Source organism: Cygnus olor, chromosome 4, assembly GCF_009769625.2.
Source record: "Cygnus olor isolate bCygOlo1 chromosome 4, bCygOlo1.pri.v2, whole genome shotgun sequence".
NCBI lineage: Eukaryota > Metazoa > Chordata > Aves > Anseriformes > Anatidae > Cygnus > Cygnus olor.
Genome location: NC_049172.1, coordinates 43046110 through 43070469, shown reverse-complemented (window position 1 = coordinate 43070469; position 24360 = coordinate 43046110). Strand labels below are relative to the sequence as shown.

The window sequence follows — 24360 nt, the reverse complement described above, 5'->3', positions numbered from 1 at the left end:
TTTAGTCTTAGTGTTTTGCTGATAGAGCTGGAATAAAAGTGAGCTCTACCTGCAGCAACAAAATACAGAACACAATACTGAGACTCATTCTGGTGACAAAAAAAAGAGATCAAATAACTAAGTTACAACCTTATTTCATCTTTCAATTGCCCTGAAAGACCACCTTTGCATTCCTGACCATTTCCACTGCAAATCCCAGTGTGACTGGGTGGTGGTAGGTCTGGTTTGCACACCTGGGTGTGTTTCAAGGCTGCAGTGAAATGCGGAGCCAAGCAAGTCCAGCCCTGTTTCAGGAAGGGTTTTGTGCAGCTCCAGCCGAAGCCGGAATCCAGAAGTACAAGCTAAACAGCATTTAAAACAGTATGGCTGCAGCTACAGTCTGCTGGAACGAACATTCAAACACTAATAAGCTCTGTTTGAATGAAAATGAGCAGTTACAGTACACTTGCTTCCCACTTCCAAAAGCAAAATTCCCTCTAATTTCATTTAAAATAGCAAATCATTTTCCCCCCATCTGAGTACAAACAAACATCTGGAACTGCTGTGCTTTGGTTTTTGTTTACATAATTATTTAGTGGATGGCCAGATGGTTAGAGACTGCCAAATGATTCTAGTCTTAGCAGTTTACAGTAACTAATTTCTGTGGGATTTAGGATTCACTCGCCAAGTTTCAGACACAAGCAATGCTTTTGCAGTTGAGTTGTAACTCCTAGAAAGAGCAGTCAATAAATGAAAGTGCCAGACGTGCATCCCAAATTCATCTCCACCCCAAGCATTATAGTACTAGGCAAAGCTGCAGTATTTAACTCTGCAGGAATCATACTGAAGAACTGGAAAACAGATTAAGTCACTCTGGAGGTCCCAGAGACTTGGGAGATGTGGAAGTAACCTCACCATGGTTCTCCCCTATATCTCCAACTTTAGAGATAATTAAGCTTCCATCTGAGTTTTTATATGGACAACCCATCTCACATCATCACTGCTAAAAGCAAGTTTACTTGGTCAGCTCTTTAGAACTGTGAAAGTTTAGAAAGAGGGACTTGAGCCAGTATTTGAGAAACAAAAGGTGCAGGATTCTGAGAAACACTGCATGTCTACAGCTGCTTGCTGAATTAAACATTTGATTGTTACAATCATTTGGCTGCAATGCTGCCTACAACAGTTGGCCTGTGGGGGATCACAAAATGTTGGGAACAAATGTACATCTTGGAAAAGAAGGTTAAGAGGTAAAAGCCTCTTGATATAGATACCAGAGGATCTAAATCTTGCAGAAAGCCAATCACCCAACAGCCACTCCAGCAGAAAGAAAAAGAAACACCTCAACTCCAGAAGGAAAACAAAAATGCTTCTCAGCCTAGACTCAAAGCTACAATGGTTCCTAGGGGGAAATGGAGGGTGGTCCACCAAGCTAGACTCAAGACTCAAAAATTCCAGAAAAAGCCCTGCCACCTGAGACTTAGAGGTCCAGAAAAAGCTCCTCCAAACCCTACAGACCAGACTCAAAGCTTCATAAAAGTACCTCTAGAGAAGTCTCCATTCTAGACTCAAGTGTCTAAGAAAGCTCCAGAAGAGCATCACCAGTCCAGCTTTGAAGCTCAAAAAAATCCAAAACAAACCAAAAAAAGAAGCTCCAGGAAAAAAAGATCCATGGGGTGACCAGCCTCAGAAAAAGCACTAGGCTATATCCAGAGCACCAGAAAAAAGCACCTCCACAAGACGAACCTCAAGAAAGAGTGCCTCTAAGCTAGACTCAAAGTTCTAGAAGAGCACCTCTAGGAAAGTGCGTCTAGGCTAGACTTGAAGTTCCAGGAAAAGCACTAGCAAAAGTACCAGACTAGATTCAAAGCTCCAGAAAAAGTGCCCCTAGAGAAATCATCCACAAGAAAGCGCACTGAGAAAAAGCATATCCAAGCTAGATTAAAAGCACTAGAAAATCGCCTCTAGGAAAAGGTGATTCTGGAGCTCAAAGCTCCAGGAGAGGGAAATATATATATATATATATATATATATATATGCAGAATATTGCTTTCTTTGTACAGAGTACCATTTTTAGTGCAGGATTCATAGTAAATGGATTTGTTTTCCTGAAGATATATTTTTTTAAAATCCTCATGAAAAGAATGCATTTAAATTCTACGTAGAAAGTCTTCTGAAGATGTCTGTATTCACCCCCCATGTTATAATACTGATTTTTCTCTTCCTAGGTACCCAATCTTCAACACGTGAAGCAGACTGTACAGAACAAAAATGGCATTCAAGAGTGACAGATTTTTTTTTTATGAATTAAAGTTTCCATTGTGTCAAAGTTACATCATTTTAACTTTTCTATGTACTGTATTTAAGTGTTTGATTTTGGATTCTTGATTGATTTCTTTTTGTATTTGTGACAGAAAAAAACATTTTTCCCCCAAACTGATATACTGAACCATGAGTAGAAGAGTAGTGTATAGTTCCTTTTTTGGCTGCCTCCTGTTTTATCAGACTATTCAAGACCACACGAATATAACAGCTATGAGAAAGTAACAAATCTTCATGGTAACTACCCAACTGCATATTGGATCACAATTCACTGAACTTGTACCTAAAAAAGCATTATTTCTGTATGTAATCCATCCTGGTTAAGTGTTAAACACAGACACTGATCTACATTTCCAAACGCAGTTAGCAAATTGATTCATTTTTGAAAAACTGTTTAAAAAAATGGCCTTAGTGTTATGTTTATTAGTCTTCAAGTGGGTTGCTGTAGTGCACTGAGAACAAGAATTGTTACTTGATTCTCATATGAGATATGGCAGAGTATTCGAATGGGAAGATGTATGAAAAGGAAAACAATATAATTGTTGTAAAGAATAGGAGTCTATTAGAGAAACATAAGGGAAGTCTTTAAGTTCTCATTACTAATGTGCTGTTATTTATATATGAGAAGTGATTTCCAGTACTTTTCAAAGTAAAATAAAATTCAAACTTGGAAACTCTCCCGTTTAGCGTATTAAAAGTTAAGCTTCCAGAGAAGGTATGGGGGAAAAAAGCCTCTCATTACAGATCCTGAAGTCAGTCAAGCAGAAATTTTAATCTGAAGAAAAGCAGCTTTTACAGAAAGTACAGACCTGCAGTTTTCTTACCCCCACCTTACACTTACTGAAAGATTTTTACATCTCACAACAGTTCAATACCATTGAAATGATTTAATTCTTTATCAAGCCTGCTTATTAATGCATATGGAGAATTGATTTCTTATTCCAAGGTTTGAGAGCCTAGTACTCTAGAAAAATCAGAAAAGATATGGTTGCTGTATTTATTTTTTCCTTCCCTCTTCCCTTTGAGTATTTTGTTACTTGATCTTACATTGATGTGCTGATGCTTACATTACACTGATGATGCTAGTGATAAAAATCCCTCTAATGAGGGCAGAATCCCAATGTTATTCACAAACAGTAGAAAGCACAGGAGACTGCATTTGTAATGCCAATGAAACCCCCCAAAGCATTCAAATAGATTAAGAAGTCTAAAACCATAAGATTTCAGACTTCAGACTTAAGTGGTCAGTTTAAGAAGTCTATTTACTCCTGAATTACTTCCTTCCCTTCAGTTAGATCTACTGATTGCTCAGTATTTCTGAGCAATTTCTGAGTCCCACGTCTCTAATAGCCTACATATATACCCTGTGCCCTTCGCTCCAGACCCTTTCTTGAACTGAAGTTTTCAGAGAAGACCTAAGGCTTATCAGTTTTCTTCTCACAAGACAATAGCAGAGTCCGCATAATAGCGGAAAGGAAAAATCCTCAAGTCAGTAATATGGAGGGATGAAGGCTTGTACTTTCTGTAGACTAAGCCACCATTTTTTGAATAAGATTTTTCTATACAGTGGATTTCTGAGAATACCAAACATTACCATGTTCTGTGTAGCTATGACCTAGCTTTACACCTTCTGAATTATTCTTAAAAGTACTTGATCCCTATAAATTGAGCAAGTTCAAGATGAATATTTCCACCTCACCTTTAAGTCTGTCTCAAAAAAACCCACCCCAAAACAGCATAAAGATCGTTTTCATCACTTGATCCCCCTAGAATAAGCAGCCTTCTGCCTTCACCTTAATGTTTTTCCCATTTTTTGTGAAACAATTGTCTTTCTTTAGCTATTGTTCACTTAAGTCATAATAATCTGCCTTGATAAATCCTTCCAGTCTTACTGATTTTTCCCTGAATTCCATTCAAGTTATTCATATTTTTCAGCGTAAAAGTTTGTTTTTCCATAGATTCATTGGCAATATTATATCAAGTAGTTCAGGAAGTTCATCACTCATTTCTCAGATAAGCAGCAACTGTCTTTTGCATTACACATTTTGGGAATAATGTCTATCAAAGCAAATATTCATTTTAAATATTGGTGAGACATTGAAAGTGCACTGCATCAGGAGGAGGCTGTACTAGTTTGCTGCTCATGCAGTATTAGCCTCCCATTCACTCCAAGGCTAGTCCAAAGTCTGAGACAATAAAAACAGATCTGCTAACTCTATTAAATATTTTTTGGCTGACTTCATTGAGTTCAACTCTAAGCTAAAGTTGTGTGCTTGAAGAGTATTATGACAACACTAAAGCTTTGTAATTAATAATGCTATATGCCTGGTCATTAGGATACTTACTGTTTAAGCATTAACTTGGCTACTTGGAAATTACTGGAACAATTTTTAAGAACAGATGGAGAAAAGCCATTTCACACCAATACAGGAAAAAACATCTTGAAATATGGGAAAGTGAAGGCAGCTTTAAGTTAGAGCACTTCCCACACCGAAAGCGTTCAGAAATATTGTTCATGAGACTGAAATCCCCTTGCAGACTTAACTGTAGACTTTGCATTAGCAATTTAATAGCAGCTAGTTGTCATCTGCTCTGTGGTTCCCCCTTTGCTAGGGCTGTTTCCTCAGAGGTGTGCATGTGTGGGGTGGTTGGGACACTGATCTGTGAGGTGCAGTGGTGGAAGGGTGCAGAGAAACCCTTGCACCCTACAGCCAGCAGAGTAGAAACACCTCAGTCCCTTTGGACAGCTAGGGACAACAGATTTGTGAACTGTCAGCAGTGTTCACATGCTGGAGGTCTTAGGCCTGCAAAGGTTAAAGAAAAATCTTTTTGGTATCCTGAGATCAGTGAGAAATAGAAGAGGAATAAGCTGGATAGGCTTAAATATCCACCAGAGAATGGACCTACATGCCCACTCCACCGGTGTTTGCTATTGACAAGTTCCCAACCACAGCTGGAGTTGGGAGGAATATTCTGTGCATACACACACAGTATGCCTAGGAACACATTGCAGAGATGCTTGAATCACAGAGAGAAATCCTATTAATTGCTCTAAGACTACATTCAGCTACCATGCACAGCAGTTAGAGGCACTCTGCTGCTAGGTTCACATCTGCAAACAAAACTAAGTACTTGTTAAAATATTCTATTGAACTGTCATTTAATGATTTTTTTAAATTTATTATTTTTTTTAAACTGTCTCATGCGCTTGTAGATTACTTTTCCTACTTTTGATGATAGGTTCTCAATACATAAGCACTGGGAAAGGTGTGAGTGCCTATGGAAGTGCTGAGAGTGGATAGTGAAAACAGCCCCTGTATAGACATGTGGTAGTAAATTGGGCCATTTCCTAATAGGTTAAGTCACACCACATTGTTATTTTGCTTATTTATACAGCAGCCTATGTCAGAAAACTGGAAGGCGACAGAAATCATGTTTCTTTATTACGGAACATGCAGATTAAAAAACTAGCACATTAAGAGAACAACTAGATAAAATTCATCACACTTTAAAAAATGCATAAACAGCTGCAAAACAAATACCCAGTTCCTTGGTCAAACCTGCCACAGGTATTTTCAGAAGGCTTATCTCCAGTTTGTTTGCATTTGTTGTGCTGAACCTGACATCCCCACCGTTACATTCCCTAAGTACCAGAGCAAAACCAAAAAGTATTTCTCATGCATATTTACAGCCATTGCAGAAACTCATGACAACATTTTAAGGTTTCACATCCAGAAAAGCAATTTTCACTAGCTGCTTCGGCAAGTAGAACCAAAATATTTTTACAGCAGAAATGTGAGGAACTAGAAAGGCCCATTAGTTCTCTATGCAGTTAGACACTGCATTGACAAGAGACAGCCAACAGACACATGCACTTCATCCCTGAGGTGGAAGCTTTGTACCACAGGCACTTAGGCTGATCAAAGAGCATTCTGCTGTTCATTGTGATCACAGGGTGCCTGACAGTCCTGGTGAAGCTCTTCACCTCACAGCAGACCCACCCATCTCCTCTTGCTCCACAAGCGCTCTGGTTGAGCCCCAGATGTGGTTGACCACTTGCCATGTCTGGGGCTGCCAGCAGACCTCATCAGCAGCCCCCTCTGCCCACCACATCCCAGTCCTGGGGGATGTTGCTCCACAGGCATGGGCACAGCCAGCACTGCTGTCACCCTCAGCACTACTCTCACCACTGTCTGGCAGAGGAGTTGGAAAACGCGATGGCACAGCTACCAAATAAGCTCTCAGAAGTCACCAGTACTATGCAAAGAAAAAGTGTTTACTCACTAGCAGCACATGGCAGGAGTTCCTGCTAAGCCATTAAGGAGATCTGTAAGCACCAGCTGGCCCCCAGAGTGCCTGGGCAGTAATTGATTTCATCCCAAATGAATGCACTAAAAAAAAGTAGGACAAGTGCTTACCTAAGTTGTCTATGAAGTTCCCTTCAGTAAACAAGGGCTGGAATGATGGAAATAGATCTAACTGGAGAGGCAAAGCAGCACAAGGAGTGTGTGATTAAAATCAAAGTGAGCTATCTTAAAACCCTGAAAGTGAACCTTTCTGATCCTAGAGACCATTAATTTCTTGTCACTCTTTTTATACAGACAAAGACACATGTATTTGAGATTGCCAGCTGCTGGTTCAGCATTTGATAAGGAAAAGTAAATTCGGATACTATTTTCCAGATCACCATCCAAGAGCTTAATGGAACTACATGGGATGGAGAGGGATCTGTGCACACTCCCCCCCACTACACTTCCCAGAAGTTACTGAGCAACATCATGCTTCCCTGTGAGCACCACATTCAAAGCCCTGTTTCAAACAGGTTGAGCTCAGGGCACAAGGTGTTCCAGCACCTTTTGGGTAAAAAAAGATCTACTACATTACTTACATCCTTATTTGCAATTAGGCTGTGCAAGGCCAACCAAGAGGGCCCAGAGCAGCCCTACCCACACCTGCATCATTTTGTGCAAACACGAACAAGTATCCTTACCCTGGTTTTTACCAGAAAAAACTTGCAGATGAGGCAAATCCTACAACAGCATCTTGAAACATTAGCCAGGCCATCTTGCAACTCCACAGAAGTTTCTTCTGTTGCCATAGGACTGTAACCTCATAATCAAGCTTCTTGTTTTTGGCATCCTTTCAATTAACTGCTCTAAAAATAACTTATTTTCAGGACCAAGTGCAGGTTCTCCTCTGACAGCATCCTTTCTGACCTTGTTGGCTTAGATGGACTGATAAATCGCACATATATCTGTTGACCATTTCTAGGTATTTTTCCTAATTCTTCAATGATTACTAAACGTTTATCTAGGGAGACCAATAATGCCTTGCAGTTGTTAGTGTAATTCCTTAATTTGCTAACAGTCCACAATTGTCTGGACATACAAAAGAAATTATTTTCTATCCACCAATTAGCAAACCAGAAGTTCAAAAGCCTCTGTGACTGTATTAACACCGAGAATCGCTTAATCCATAAAAATTGAGAGATTATGGTTAAAGAGACTTAAATATTTAAATCCTTTGCCACATTAGTCACTCTCTTTTATGTGCAGGTAAGTCCAGCTGAAGTCCTTGGGAGCACTGTGTGTGTGTGGCAGAACAAACTAATCTCCCCAAGTGAGAAATCCGAGCTTCAGACCAGCTCTCCCCCAGCAACAGTAGGGGGCTGCTTGCTCCACAGCTTTTGAGGTCGGACTTTGCCCTCCACCGAAGCCTTTACCATATGACTTTAACATGCAGGCTTAATTGGCTTCTGAAATCCTAAGTGGAACCATTTCTAGTTGTTGGGGATGGTTGTCCCGGTTACAGGTAACTACAGTGTGCAATTAAATACAACTGACCTCATAACACCACCCAGCTGCCAGACAGAAGTTTGGGTTTTCAGTTTTACTTGGACCTGAAATTTGGCTTCCCAACTGTCTTATACCAGTCCCAGGACAATACTACCCCAAAGTATACACACTGCACACAGATACTTTACACTGCTCTTTTTATGGCTACATACTTTTAACTCTAGTTAATAGGTGTGTGTGAATTTAAAAGGTTTGGAACCAACTTTTTCCTCTCAACTTTAAACAAACACATTCTCAGAAACAGAAGAGATTTTAGAACAGAGTAATTATCATTGAAGATGAAAAAAGTTGCGTTTCAAAGATTTGCTAGAGGGTATTTTTTGAACTATACCTGCCAAAGAAAAAAAGTTACAGAAGTGGGATTTTTTCTCCGTCTTCATTTCTCCTTTCTTCCTGGCCCTTGCATGCATCTCTCAAAATATTTGGTTTCTCTTGACGCCACAGAGACTCCTTGTGCAAGCAATCAAGGGGCAGATTTCCTATCATTAGGAAGATGAAGAACCACATTTTCTCAGACAGGTCCAAACCCAGATTCACAGCTAACCTGGGACTCATTTTCTCTGAGCAGCTCTGTTGCCACCAGCAGGAACAGCAACATCTAAATTCCTCCACCACTCAGAGACCACACTCATATTTCCACGCTGCATTTCATTGGGGTGCTTCTCTCCCTTTGAGCCCACAGATACAGAAGATACTGCCTTCCCCTCCTTGCTGGCAGAGTTTGCACATTTCCGAGGGGCAAAGAGCATCAGCTGCAGACATACAGTTACATCCAAGAGCAGGACCATCCATATACATTCAATATGTGTGTGTATATATATATATGCGCAACTACATAGATAAATACACACGCACACACTCCCCCCTCCCGTATGATTTTGCGGAAACAGGACAAAACACATCTCAGGAAAGTAAGAAAGCGTCTCTGAGCTCTGGAAGAAACCGCCGGGGTCTGGTCTCTCACGCAGTTACCACCAGGGGTCAGCTGGAGCCTGGCAAATCCCTCGGCAGAGCCCAAGCCCTGCGGCTGCTGGCCCCAGCCGGCCGTGTGGCTGGGTCTGACCTCCCAGACTATTCTGATAGGAATTGAGTATCAGGCAAGGCAGCTGTGAATATGATGCTTTGAGCTAGTTTACCTTGCTACCTTTGAAGGAAAAAGGTTGAAAACAGCAAAACAAGCCATATAAGGTGAAGATGACAATTCTTTTGTGTGCAAGAGGATCTTCTGCTATAGCTTCACAGCACAAATTCAGATAGCCATGACTAGGTGTTGCACAAGTAGCAGTTCAGCACAGCGCTTTTCCTGGCAGATTGAAAAAAATCGTAAAAATTTGTGCTGAAGTCCTAATGGCTTATCACTATTAATTTAGAATAGTTTCGTTATTATCCAGGACAGTCAGCAAATGCAAAATATCATCCTGCTCAAGATATTTGAATTGCACTCCCACACTAGTTTCACTACCTTGCAAGAATCCAGAGTAGCTGATTGCTTTGACTCTAGTGACAATGTTATATTAGTTTAAACACAATGTGATCAAACATAGCAATAACATACTGTAAGAAAACAGATTTTATTCTGACATATTACAGTGTGCATTGCACTAATGTACAGCACAGAGCTCATGGGAAAGGTCAAATATTTTCAATGTATTTTTATCAGGCCAAGTTTTCTTCCTACTAATTTGATGTTTACAAATTGGTGTTCCTTCAGTGAAGGAGTCATGTACAGATTCTAGTACATCATCTGGGGAATATGTTGTTCTGCTCATACAGCTAAATAAATTCTTATATTCTTTTCCAACCTTTAACGAGGATTACCCTAGAAGCTATTAAGTTACACGAAGAGTGGCGTGTTTTCATACTGGATTTTTTAGAAGCCTTGAAGACAAAAATCATGCAATACACCAAAAACAACATTTAATCCTTGTGAAGTGAGAAGTGATAGTGATGTTCATCCAAGGTGTGAGAAATTCAAGAGTCCTGACCTCTTTCTCAAACAAAGAGGAAAAAAGAACAAGAAAATGATAGATATGTTTTGGTGAAACAAAGCTTTGGACTCGGGAAGCCTCAAGTTGCCATTTGTGCTCCCTCTTAAAAATTGCTAAGCCTCCTACTATAAATATAGACCACTTTCTGGCTTCTTTTTCAGAATTAGCTTATTAACCAGAAAACAGAAGAAATTCAGGTGAGGACTTTTCACGGTGAGACTTGAATGGTTTGAACATTTGACTAGGTCACCTGCAGTTCACTTTCATGCAAAGTGGGGAGGAAAAAAATATGTTAAGGTTAAATTGTGAGTGCTTTGAAAGAAAAAAAGTATGGAAGACCAATAATAATAATAATAATAAAATCTTTTAGCTTTGGTGATCAGAAAATATGTGAATGGTAGCACATGCAACAGAGCCTCATTTCTGGAAAACAAGTAGCTTTTAAGTAGTGTCTGCCTTGCAATTACAAGTCAAGCAGTAAACTACTTAGCTGAATAAACCAAAAATGAGAGCGCGCAGCAGGACGTGTTTCTCCATCTAATCAAGTGCTTTGCAGTCTTCATCAGATGTGCAAAGCCAGGAGAACTGGGGCTGGGAATTCACAGAAGGCAGGGTTAGACTGATCACTAATCCAAAACTGAGCAGTCAAAGGATGGTCCGAAACATGGATCACTCCCATTGCATAAGCACTCAGACAGAATCTAATGACCTTATCTAGTGAGTTAATGGCAAAGACCTTGCCTGCATTGCAAATACCTTCCTGAGTGCATTAGCAACAGAAGTAGCTGGTTCCTCAAACCAAATAAAGCCACTTAATTCTATAGTTCCACTCTTGTAGACCTCATCTGAAACAAAGACACTGGTAGAACAAACCACTTACTCTGCCTTTTGCAGAGCAAGTCTATTGTAGTTCATTAAGATCTGTAATGGCTCTACAAGCTTGTATACACTAGGCATTTCATGAATAACAAATTTCTGGCAGCTGACCAATCATCTGAATATTTCAAGGCTTGGCAATATTTCAGCACACTCTCCACAGCAAAGGAGGTCATTTTCTCTCTATTCCCTGAAGTGGTAGCTTACAGTTCAGTTAAATTCCTTCAGCTGACCTTTCCATGTATTTATTTCAAATATTTATCTTTTAAATAACTTGTCAGTCTGCTCCATTTTCTGTTGAAGCAGCTACAGAAGAAACCCCCAAACCTGGGATAAGGTTCTGGTTATAGCTCATACTGTTACTGAATCCTCTCTGACAGACACTGATTAGAAATGACCAATTAACAGCCATCCTCCAGTCTACGGAATAGAGCTAATTAGCAAGACTGAGGCGTGCCTAGGAAACTAATGACATTTTCCCCTATTTGCATAGGAGGGGAAGCCTAGTCAGCATAGTTTGGCATGAGCAGCCAAAAGACACAAGTGGTTGTCAAAAAGCAAGATGACTACTTGAAGCACAGACTGGAAACATAATATTGAGTGAAAAGAACCTTCAATATGAGAAATTGTCCCAGTATAGCACAACATCTTGCTTGGCAAGGATAATCTAGCATGGTTTCACTCAGTGTAAAGAGAACTGATCAACTGAAATAAAACTAGAGTAACTGTTAGATTGTCACGTAAGAGCTTAGTAAACTCTCTGTGGATATTTTTGTAATATACCGAGAGGTAAAAACATTACACTGACTGCCACCAAACTTAGCATGAAGGTACCTTCTCACTTGCTAGAGCCTTGCTGAGAAATATGCAAGATCCAAGAGAAACAGAACAAATCTCACACCATCCTAAGCACTACCTCTTTCTGTAGGCTAGTGGTTAGATGACTTCTTTCAAAGCCTGCCTAGATAACTGCTTCACTCCAGCCTTTAATATCTTTGCAAGCAGTGGCATTGCAGGACTTGCTTAGGCTCCATCCTGGTAGGTGCTCTGCAAACACTTTGGAAGACAAAGCTCAGAGTCCACAGTGCTTGGAATGATCAATCTACTCCCTATTTCAATTATGCTGAAATGACTAGGGATATAATAATTCAAATGATTCCCAGATGAGAGGCCTGGGGCTTCCAGAAGGACAATAGGGTCAAGAAGAGGAAGTACTGGGGGCAAACATTTTAGCTGGGTGTGAGAACCCCTGCTATGTGTGATTTGTTCTTTTTTCTCCTTTAGATGCAAGTCCAGTTTGGCTAAACAGGATCAGACTGCTTTCCACTTGAATGAACAAGCAGTTTTGTAATAAGAAACACTCCTCCGTAATTTCTATGAAGCTGTAGGACTGACCAAAATCATTTTGCTATTGTTAAAACTACTAAAATAGGATTCTTTTTTGACTGTTTTTGCTGACTTATGAAATGTTTTTTACCCAGTAATAAGAGAAACTGTCACTTAGGACTGGAAATTCCCACAGTTGAACTGAAAAAGGCAAAATCTTTTAAACATCATGCCTCACACAAAAATATTTAACAATTAACAGGCTCAAGTTTCTTGTGCATTTTTCTAAATATTGCAGTTGTTTTGCAAAGACCACTGTGAACACAGCTGTGCCAAACCAACAAACAGTTCAGACCATTGTTGGTATTTTGGCAAAACTATCTTATAGATAAGCACGAAAGCCAGCTGGGTTTGAAACTGCAGATTCAAGCTTTAAAGCTTTGAGGAATGGAGTATATAAAAATAAAAAGACTTTATTCTGCCATATTTCCCCATGCCAGTAACAGTCCTGTGAGACCATTCTCAGCAGGGGATGTATCCAGACTGCAGGGCAGATATGCTCCAGGAGGAATGGGGAAAGACAGCCAATGCATGTTGAGGACACAGCCCAGGGCTGGAATGCAACCTGGGAATACATTGAAAGTCCCAAGTTTTAGGTATATTCACGGACTCTAAGTCCATTAATGGAGAACTGTAGTACTCAACATATACTGGCAACAAGATCTGCCATGGAATATGTTGTACCATCCTGCCCTATGCTGCACTGTTATCTGCAAATAGTCCAGTGGTTTCAGCAGCTTTAGTTATGGAGTCAAAATACCCTTTGCAAGTAAACATATCAAAACTAGATTTATCAACCACATCAGCACACAAAACCAGCCAGAATGCTCTAAAGCATACCAAAGTGCCTGTCTGAGCAGTCACTGTGTATTAGTACACAGCCATACTAACCATATTTGCAGTTCATTGCTGTGTAAAGCACCTTGAAGAGCAAGATTCAAAGCACAAAGTGTGCTGTGCAGCAACTGCCTGTGGGACTCCTAATAAAACACCGCTCATTGAGTTTAGGCCATCAGCAAGTCTGTCTGGTGACTGGACAGAAACAGACGGACACAATAAGATCCCTAGCTGGTGCCACGTCTTAGAGATGATGCCATGGTAGCAAAAGGTGGCATACAAGTTGTAGTCAGTTGGTCAGTATTCCTGTCACCAGCACCAATGAACAGAGTATGGACTCCTCCATCCCACTGGAAAACAGATAAATGTAAGGGTTTAAGACAAGTTCAGTTTTGATAGGCAGTTTTTTCCTTCTGAGAACATGCTAACAGATGCATATGTGATGACTGAAGATGCTATTTTTCCCCATGACAAGAGTCCTTCTGATATTTCTAGTGGAGTTACCTGCCCCATACCTCACCTACTGGAAAGAATCACACAAACACAGCTCATCTGCTTCAGTGCCCAGTCCACCAGTCCAAATTACCAATTTGCCAGAGAGTGTCATCACAAAATCACTGCAGACTATGTGAGATGTACATCACGTATGTAGACCCAGCGGATTACTGGCACCACTGACAGTCCTGGTGGTTGGCAGAGATTTTAGTGTTTTCTATAATGAGAAAGACAAGTCACCAGCTAGACCTAATAAAAGCCAGTCCTCATAAGGAGAGCAACATTGATGCCAATATTCAAAGCGCTAGGGAGTATACTTTTTTTTTTTTAAATAGGAGAGGACAAGAAAACATGATGCAATTTGTGTTGAAGGAAACCGATATTCTGCTGTGATGTTTGATCTGGCAAGAAACTACATTTCCTTCCTGCAAGCTGGCTAAACACTAAACACGGGGAATGCCATGCACAGATAGCTTAATTGAGACTATCTTTTCCGAGCTGTAAAACATCACTCGGCACACAAAACAGCAGAAAACACATTGGATTCCTCTCCATCTGCACAGGCATATATAGTAATTCAGACTCACACAATTTACAAGACAACAGGAAAAACAAACGTGCATTTTATGTATGTTTAGGACCACCTTACCATGTATTGGCTACTGGCTGCTTTCATTTTCAAAATGAGTTGGCAGTGGCAACCTGAGCATCCTGCCTTCAGATGAACTGAAATCTGAAGCTAACAAGTTCATTAATCACAGCCTGTGTTACCCCAAATAGAGCACAAATACAACAGAATTGCAACAGGGTGTTAGGCAATTAGCATGTACCAAAAAAAGTCACATACCTACTGCTTTAGCTCCTAGTCATGGAATTAAATTAAGCAATGCATTTTTAGAGCTGATGCAATACCTTTTTATAACCTTTAAAACTGACAACATCTTGGAGGCTGACAGATGTAATTTAAGCAATAGGTTACCTAAAATTATAGCAGTCCATGGCATGTTAAGTTATTCTACAGCACTTGTGATCTGATGAAGCTGATTGCATCAGTAGCCCTGACAAAGTAATATGCATGCAAAGTTTCAGACTGCTGCAAGACTGAAAAAGGTAAGCTTTCACCAACTGTCACAACAAAAGTCTTCTTACTCGATATTTTATGTTTTCTGCCCATTCTGCCTATGGCTATTTCCACAAATGTTTGTTTAAAATCCCACTGATGGTTGTTGAAATTGAGAGATTAGACCAACGCCTAGCCAAAAAGAAGAGCTATTTGTGAAGTGTGCTAGTTCACTCACTACAGCTACACATGGGTACAGTCATCAGACCAGACTTAGCATATGTAGGGAAAGGAACAGAAATACAAGGAAAGAAGAAAGTATGCAGGTAGGTATATAGTATGGCACAAACATGGGGTCTTCAGTACTAAGTTTGAAAGCTTTTGAGTTTGCGTATGGGTTCTTCAATTGACCAGCCTCCAGCAGGAGATACAGGGAACCTGAAATTTTGCTGGTTAAGTAGAGAGCACACAAACTGAGTTGGGAAACTAATTACATTAGTAACCCCTTTACAGCCAACTACTTCTTCCACAGTGTTATTGCACTGACACTAGTCAGCAAAACACATACAATATGATGAAATGCAAGTTATTACCTATTAAGAAGAAATTTAGTTCTGTATTTTTCCCTCTTGTATAACTAGAGCCTACATGATTAGTACCACTCAACGATAAGAAGAAAATCACGTTCAAATTCACTTTGATCAGCAGCACTTTTCCTTTACATGAGAAAAAGTTCACTGTGGGTTTAGCTAGTGCTTTTGAGATAAACAGAATTCCCCTGCAAAGTTGCTGGAAAGTTTGTACAGAACCAAGCCAATATTCAGCTAAAATTAATATTTAGAATTAAGATATGGGTGCTTCACCATTTACTCTCCTCTAGATTTTATGCATTAGAACTATAAACACAAATTTCATAAAATAAGCAGCATTCTTGTAGATGTTTCCAGGAATTTCATCCTTGAAAATGGACTATTTTAGCTGCATCTTTGTTACTGTAAAGCTGAGCCTGAGAACTGCCCTGTTCTGAGTATCCCACCTATTCCACATCCATGGCATGTTAAGCATATCTTGCCTGACCTAGACACAGTCAGGGCAGAACTGGAAAAAGCCCAGGTATCACATCTATTCCACGAGCCTTTTGACACCCCCTATTGCTTCCTTACAGCACTTGCCTTGGCTTTGATATATGCATAGCATATGAAACTACGGGCTTTCTGTGAAGAGCAATGCTTGACTTGCCCATTTGTCCAGAAATGCCCTTTGGCAAAAAAAAATGGTATAGAGATCCCAGGCCAAAAACCAATCTTTATGGCTCTTTCTCAGGTCTCCTGTCTACCTGCATGTGATAGCACAGGATGGATAAGTAACAGCCACCTGCCATACTTAGACTACCCTAAGAGCCCTCACAGGCCATATTCCTCCCTACAGTCTGGGGCCAGGAGGTACCTGTGGAGACCACAGAAAGCACCTTATCAATCTGACCTCTGATGACATTGCTTAAATGTTTTCTTCTTTAGAGAGAACCTGTCAGCCTGTTGCACCCAGTGCTCAGTAATAGCAGAAGAAAAACAGATGCTCCCAAAAGCAAGGGTGCTGTAGAGCACAAAAAAGGCAGGAAAGATGGAGCACAAAATCTGTAGTCCTTCCCAACAGAACTGAGCCAAAATACAAAATGTGTTATTCCTGACAAGTTCCTTTGCTCTCCTCGGATAAACAAATGTTAGAGAAAGCATAGACCTTTATTTCCAGCCCACAAGCAAAAGCAGTAGCAGAATTTCAAACAGAACTTATTTCAAGGCTGCCTTTGAACTGGCTCTTTCTTCTTTGTAGTATTAAGGAATGCACATGTCTATCTCAGCGGTCATGCGAGCACCGTATCAGCTGCTTTTATAGCAAATCACAATAACTTATTGTAGATTTATATGCAGTCAGATTCCCCTCTTGTTTATGGCAGGACTAGCACTTTATCCCCTTAAGCAATAACCCAGGGCTCAGACTTCCTCTCAAAAACCTCATAGGATACAGCTAGTTTCAGTTTAGAAAATACTAGATAATCTATACTAGGATCTAACTGACAGTCTACCAAGACTCAAATCTCATGTAATCCTGACCTTGGCCAGAGATGAGATCAACCTATTCCCTTTCAAAACTTGGCACAAGCAACTTCAACACAGTAGGATGCAACTTTCGTAACTGCTAACATGAAAAACCTGAAGGCACTTGAACAAATGCTGGTAAGAAACTGACAGAAGGTGTTGGCAGAAAGTGACTTTCCCAACCATCAAATTTCAATTGAGAAAACAAAAGTATAAATCCAAGATGTGGTATTAAGAAACATCATCTGAGCAATAGCTGTATTTTAAGACAGCTGATTGAGACAAAACAGGATTCAGTTGTGACATACAGCTGACAAACTCAAGCAGATGTTTTGGTAAAAACATCTATACTACAGCCCATATGATACAGTAAGGGACATTTTAAAGATGAAAAGGATATACCACCTGCCTGGGGAAAAAAGAAAAAAACAGAACTATAGTGCAGTGACCACATTCCTTCCAAGCTTTTGGAAAATTCACATAATCTGGATTGAAAAACCTCTATTTTACAACTGAGCCTGTGATGTGGACATGCTAGAGAAAGACACTAGTTCATTTAGTTTAGCGTAGAACTGATCAAAAGGAAACAGAAGTAAAACTTACTAAAAGGTGCTTGCCATAAAATGTGGAACATTGGCTTATACAGAAATATCCAGCAATTCACAACTCAGACCATTAGGTTACATATATAGACTAGAAGACCAGTCCCAATGCAGTGTTGTTATAAGTATATATTACTCTTTTTACATATTAACTGTTTCAGAAACATGAGCCCTTTTGCTTCTTCACATACAACACCCAAAACAAATCAGGTCACTTAAACATCCATTTAGTAGCAACATTCATTAAAGCATAGAAAAACAGAACAGATAATTTGGCTTCCCAGTATTCCCAGCTGTTCAATGACAGGGAGCAAGCCATCATTAACCACATATTTTGGCAGTGGTACCAAAATAGTGAACCTTTTTTTCTTTGATAAACAGCATCTACATCTTCTTGGATACACATGAAGCTGTTTTAGACATGACACAATGATACCTGTCATCCACGAATCAATGACAAGTTTTGCAAGGAGCACCTTTTATTAAAGAAAAGAGTCTTCTGTGCCCAACAGAATAGCACGAAACACTCAGGATGGAGAATAAAAACTCTGGATTCACAGCCACTTCTCTCTAAGGGGAGCCAGATACCCCTTACTCCAGTCATTCACTTCTCTCCAGCTGGGCAGAAGATTCATGGCATTCTACTTGGGGACTTGTAGCAGATATCTTCACCATGTCCCCTGACCCCCTTTCATTATAGGGAAGACTACATTTTATTTTCCAGAAGACCTCATCCTAAGACAACATAGACACTGAGCAATAGTGTGTAGTTTTTTCTCACAAACCCATTTCAAAAGTTCCCCCTCCCAGTTGAGGGAGGAAAGAGGAGTCAAACGATTATAATATTTTAAGGAGAGGCTCTTGGATTCCTCTCAGCCCCAGGCCCTTCCATTACAGAGGGGGCTTGCCAGCACAGAGGAAGCCAGCAGAAACACTGTCCATGCATTCCTAGGACAGAGTGACTTCTTTTTGTGAGGTCCTGGTAGCAATTAGCATCAGATGTCTAGTGTAGAACAACCATGACAGGGACAAACGCTCTTTTGTCTATCTTAGTAACTTGGTTACTATCTTTGTGGCTTCAACTAGTACAATACTTGAATTCATTATGGTGGCCCATGCACTTCTACTATGAATAGCAGCATTTCTCCTCTCAGTACCTCTGAGAAGGGGTACATTACCTTTACTTAGACAGGGGAACAGAGAGGATAAATGTCTTGACCAGAGTGGCAGAAAAGGTCTACAGGGAGAAGTTAAGTCCAGAGACCCAGCTGACCACCTTAAGCCCAGACAGGCTTTCCCCTTTGTATACCAAAGACACTCCATACACCCAAGGATGTTTTTCCTTCTGTAGGGCATTTTACAAGCTGCTTAATATACTGAAGTTAAAATGGAAATAGGGAGCTTCTACTTTATTAGTTTCTCTTTTTATAGCACTGAATCCTCAGTTGATTAGAAATTATTTTTGTTAGTCGAAGGTTTTATGGCCATCATGGGTATTTGGCAACTCTTGGGATAAGGTCATTTCTATCAGCCCATCCCTCCCCCCCCCATTTATAGAGCATCCATCACAGCAGTACCTAAGCACAAGCTGTCACCTGACTAATGGCCTGTGGCTTTCAGATTCCATAGCAATTTAAAGACACATCAGCATACACATCTGTCACTGCAGTGATACTGTGCATTTAATACACAGCACCCACAGAGCATGCTCTGCTAGCTTTTTGCACAAGGTCAGGATGATCTGCACCAGACCTTCCGATCCCCATGCCTTAGAGTTTCTACACAGTAGTTAAGATCATTTCTCCACACAGTACAAGTAAGTTACTCAAGGCCTAAGTGGCTTTCCTACAGAGGAAGGGGAAAAACCCACCCACTCCAAACAAGGGTGCTAATGGCAGTGAGAGGTAGTTTCACCTTGCCCCTTCACAAGCAGGAAGGGGCAGCTGGCACACATAGCAGATAGGAGGTGGCTGAATCAGCAGCATCTGCGTTTAATTGAACTGTGCATCCTTCTCCCAGAAAGCAAGGGTGCACCGAGGCCACTGGGGTGGCTCAGGACACCAATCTGTCCTCCACACAATCTGAATTGTTCAGTAATACACAAGACAAAACTCTTCTGGTATGCTGCCTTTCACAGACAGCATCCCCCACCCCTTCTTCTCTGCCTTCCCAGCCACATGGTTATTTGGTATTCAGCCCCTTTGTCTCCTTGCTCAAGTCTACTCACATAATTGGCAGTGGAACAATTTCCAACTGAAACTCCAGCCATTAACATACAGAAAGCAGAACACATTTAGAGTGCTTCGCTGCTCTGCTTGAGGGAAAGGAAATATTAGTTCCAGGAAGACTTAAGAATAGAAGAACGAGAATGGCTTTGAACTGAATCGAGGCATTTGCATCTTGTTCCCCCCTTTTATTATATATAACAGTAGGATTCTATTACCCTAAAAAAAAAAAAAAAGACGTGGACAGCCCTTACAAAACACCTAGAAAAATGACTATTGCAGTCTTCAGCTGGATGCTTATATCTGCACTGAAATACTCAGGCATTGTAATCACAGTATAATCGGTATTCTCATCTGCATTATAAACTGATCTCGCATTCATCAGATCAAACCCAGTGCTTAGCCTGTGAGTTTATGCAATGCTGTAATATATTCTATTTCTCTTGATCCATCTGTCAGCACATTTCTGACATTTACAAAGTATGAATGGCTACACAAGGATCTGAACAGAGGGGATGGATTTCTTCATCCTCATGGGGAATCAGATGAAACAGTTTGTTTTATTGTCATGCTTCTCTTTCCACCTGTCTTGCAGAAGATCATCATATGATGTACAAGTACCAGCACCTTTGCAGATACTTTTTGCTGAATTGTCTCGGTGACTTCTCACAACCCATGAACTGGACACTATCCCAGAGTGTAGTACCTTCCTTTTGTCCATTTGAAATTCATTCCTTCCAGCTATCAGCATCCTGATAAGATCAGGTTATTGCTACCATCAGTCACTCCCCATTCTCTGTTTCTCCACCAGAACTTTTTATTTGAAGTCATATAGTAGTTTTGTGTCTTTGAGCCTCATTATGTTTTTGTCAGGTCTAGAACACATGGATGGCCACCTCTTTCCACAAAGGAAGACTTTGAACTTTTATGAATTACAGACAGTAAGAAGTGTTCTGCTGTTTCAGCATCTTCCTGTCCCCTCCTCCCCTCTTTTTGCAGTCATTTAATTGCAGAGTCAAGGCCTTTCACCAAGCTGGGGCTTTCCTTCAAGAAGCTCACACACTGTTGCACACAAGACAGTATACCAGCCAGCTTTGCAGCCTTCTCTACACCAATACAGGTTTCCTACTCAAAGCACTGTTTCCTGAGGAAACAATTGCTGCTTTCTAAAGGCGATTTACCATCACACAAAGTTATTTTCTTTGTTCAAACATTCACGGGAAACTTACCAGTTCACCCCACAACTATTTACCTTACAGGTCTGCAATCCTGCAAATGCCACAACACTGAGGGTAGAGCCCAGCCTCCTAAGAGGGAGCTACAGTGGGGAGAGGGAAGAGCAATGAACACAGCTTGGAGTCAGCTGGTAAGGATGCTTGCACCATGATTGCATGGATTTGGAGGTTAATCTGCCCAGCAGAGCTATTTAAAGTTTTAGGATGTCACCTGTGCAGACTGCAAATGGAGATACTATAGAACTAGTTTTGTTTTCCAATCCTTATAAGTCTTCATCCCCCACTGAAAGAGTATGGCCAGCAGACTGCCCATGCAGTTTGGTCTAAGGAAAGAGACCTATGGCCTGACTGTTTCGATGCTGCCCATCTGCCCTGCGGGCAGCCTTGTCTTCTCTCCTCCCAGTCCCCCACAACTCCCAGCTCTCCAGGAGCACAGATGCCATTCATTAGTGGTTCACTGCAGCAAGACCCACACAGGAGCACTACGCTACAGCAACCCAGGCAAGCAAAAGCCACCCCACTCCACATCACCATTGCATACCACTACACATTACAGGGGTATCAGCGCTGCCACAAGATAGCCTTGTACACACACTGTTACAAGTGAGGTGCTTTAGAGCCAACTGATAAAATTCCTTTCCATAACTGCAGTTCAGGAATTCCATATCTATCCATCTTCCTTATCAAACTCATTCCACCCAGACACATCAGTTAAGGTGCTGCTTGAACTGGGACATGAATACCAAAAGCAGCTGAAAGTAGGCTTCAGACAAAAACGAAGCCACAGATTTACCCGTGAAATGGCTGCATAGAAAGCTTCAATAGCTTTCGCCATCTATAAAAAATAAACTAGATTTACACAAAGAAATGTCAAGCTACTTTCAAAGTGTGTTAAAAATATCATGAAGGACATCAAGGTTTTTGATTTTTACTTTTATATTTTAAAACATTTTCAACTCTCTAAAGGAAACTTCAGTTATCACTCGCGGGATACTTTACACAGTTCAATTGATCTTATTCTTTCTCAAACCACTACAATTCCTAGATAAGAAAACTAAGTAAACAAACATTTACCAAATACTCCAGGAGTAGGAATATGTTTAAATAAGTAAGCGTAAATCCCAGCTGTAAGAGCAAAGATGGAAAGCAAATCACATTTATTACAACCTTAGATTAAATGGGTTTTCCCAAGTGTACTGCTACATTTTTGTCAGGTTGCATTTAGTCTAACCTCTTGGTTAAAGTTTTTTATTGAAGAATGAGAGAGGAAAAACCTTGAACGTGCTCATTAATCCTGGTTTACTTAAGCCATCATATGGATTATACTACAGTTCTCACCAACATTCGGATACCCTTCCCAACCAAACTTTAAAAAAAGACCCTCGTTGAGCCCCATTGTAATTACCAGCTGTGTTTCAGGAAGGTTAGAAGGGAAGAGGGCAAGAAGCTATTATCCAGCAAAACTTACCTCCTCTATCTTCCATCACAGCAGACAGTCTCTTTGCTCTTCAGGAGATGCTGAACTGCCTCCACAAGTTGGCAGACTGAACCCTCTGCCCCCAACTGCAAGAACCCTGACTACAAGACCCCCAAGCATCCCACCTGCTGTTCCTTATGACCTCACTCCCACATTATTGCATCACTGCAATCACCTGAGGTCATCAGCAGTGCAAGCCAAGCGTGGGGCTAGGAGTACTCCCTCCTTTTCCCTACTGCTGAAGACAAAGGGTTTGGAGAGAAGTAAATCTTGAAGTCTTTGTTATAAATCTATTGAGATTTAATTTCTATGGAGATGAGTTCATTTAGCCCTGCAGTTCCAGTGCATGGTTAGTCCAGGAGGTCAGCTTGGTTATGATAGTTGGTCATGTTGTTCCTGGTCTAATGTAATCTTTTCCTGTCTATAGCACCTTTCGTTTTTATTTTTTTTCATGTCAACATCATCCAGCAAGTCAATTAATGCAACCAAACACACAGGATGTGTCTGTAACTGAGTTTCTGAAATCTATTTGAACTAGCCAGTCTTTAACCACTTTTATAGGGTAACTGCTGACTCTTGCTAATGTTACGCATCACTTTTTTATTGTATTAAATATAAATCAGTATTAAATATAAACAAAATTAAATACAATATGGCAGATAATATAATCATATATTTCAATACACTTCTATAATTTAAGTTTCTGTAGCATTTTATAGCTTTTAATTTTCTTTGTATGGGTTATTTATCTCAAAATTCTGCTTTTTCTTTTTCCTTCTTTTCAAAAAAAGTCCTGATAGTTTTCCTATCCTTGAGATAATTAAATTAGATTTTCCAGTCCAGGTGTTTTCACTGACCTGTGCCCTTACTTTCTCAGTTTTTCTCTCTGAAATCCCAAACCTGTTATAATTTAATTCTGTTTAATTTAGACCAAATCAACACATGATGGCTTGATCCAAAGTTATTTCCAATGGTGATAACTCAGTTGACCTCCTTCAATTCCCTGACCAGACTGGATAGTCATGTATGATTAGGTATCACCTACATGATTACAGCTTTCACAAATACTTTCTTACAAGAGGCTGTTCTCTGACAGTCCTACCATCTCAATAAACAATTCTGCTAATGGTGTACAATGAAGATGGAAATGAATTTCAACTTTTTTACTAGTTCATTCTGCCACTCTAACAGGAATTCAGTGGTAGTAAAATCTTTGGTTTTGTCAGTAACATGCATGCATGTATCTTTTAACGTATGAAGCAAACAGTCTGATAAGCATTCCACCTACCTTTTGGGAAAGATTTCTGTAGTATATCTCAGCTCCACATTGGCTCTGAATTTGCTCATCCTATGGATTTGAGTCTTGTGGTGAAGTGAATTTGAGGTCTAAGAAAACGCAGTCTGGGACTGTGAATTCTCTATATAGCTTAACACCTGTAGTTACACAAAATTAGACTTCTCTCTTTAACCTCATCTCTTACTTTCACAAGGCATATAAGAAGGTTATGAGTCTTTGGAGACTATCTCTGACAGCTTTTGGCTGCATCTGCCAATGGGCACGTAATCTAATAAGGTCTGGGAACTAGATGAAAAATAGATAATCATCTTTATGTGATGCTTATTTCTGTAGGAAAAGAAACAAAACAAACAACAGGGTGGAATATCTTAACATAAAGTACTTTTATGAGGTCCCTTTAGAATCTAGTCTATATTAGAATCATAGTGAGATGGACCAGTGTACAGCAACTCATCTCTGATTGTTATCAAAAACCTGGGGTGAAAGGAAAGCCAAGTACAGAGGATGGCTAATGGGGGCTTTTTGTGGTGGTGAGACAGGGATTTGTGTTAGAGTAACTGTGGTTTCTACTTGTAGTTTTATTTGTGCTGTTCACTTGGAAAATACTCATCAAGCACCCCCTTATGGCTCTTC

The 24360-nt window shown here is 40.3% G+C and overlaps 1 long non-coding RNA gene across 1 annotated transcript in view; it reads right to left on the bottom strand.

Moving 5' to 3' along the window:
- The window catches only part of LOC121069742, a 98924-nt gene extending 76372 nt beyond the window's left edge, over positions 1–22552 (bottom strand). The window contains exon 1 of the long non-coding RNA XR_005819589.1: positions 22422–22552. This is a non-coding gene — a long non-coding RNA (uncharacterized LOC121069742). The remainder of the gene's footprint in view (positions 1–22421) is intronic.
- Between the last annotated feature and the right edge of the window lie 1808 nt (positions 22553–24360).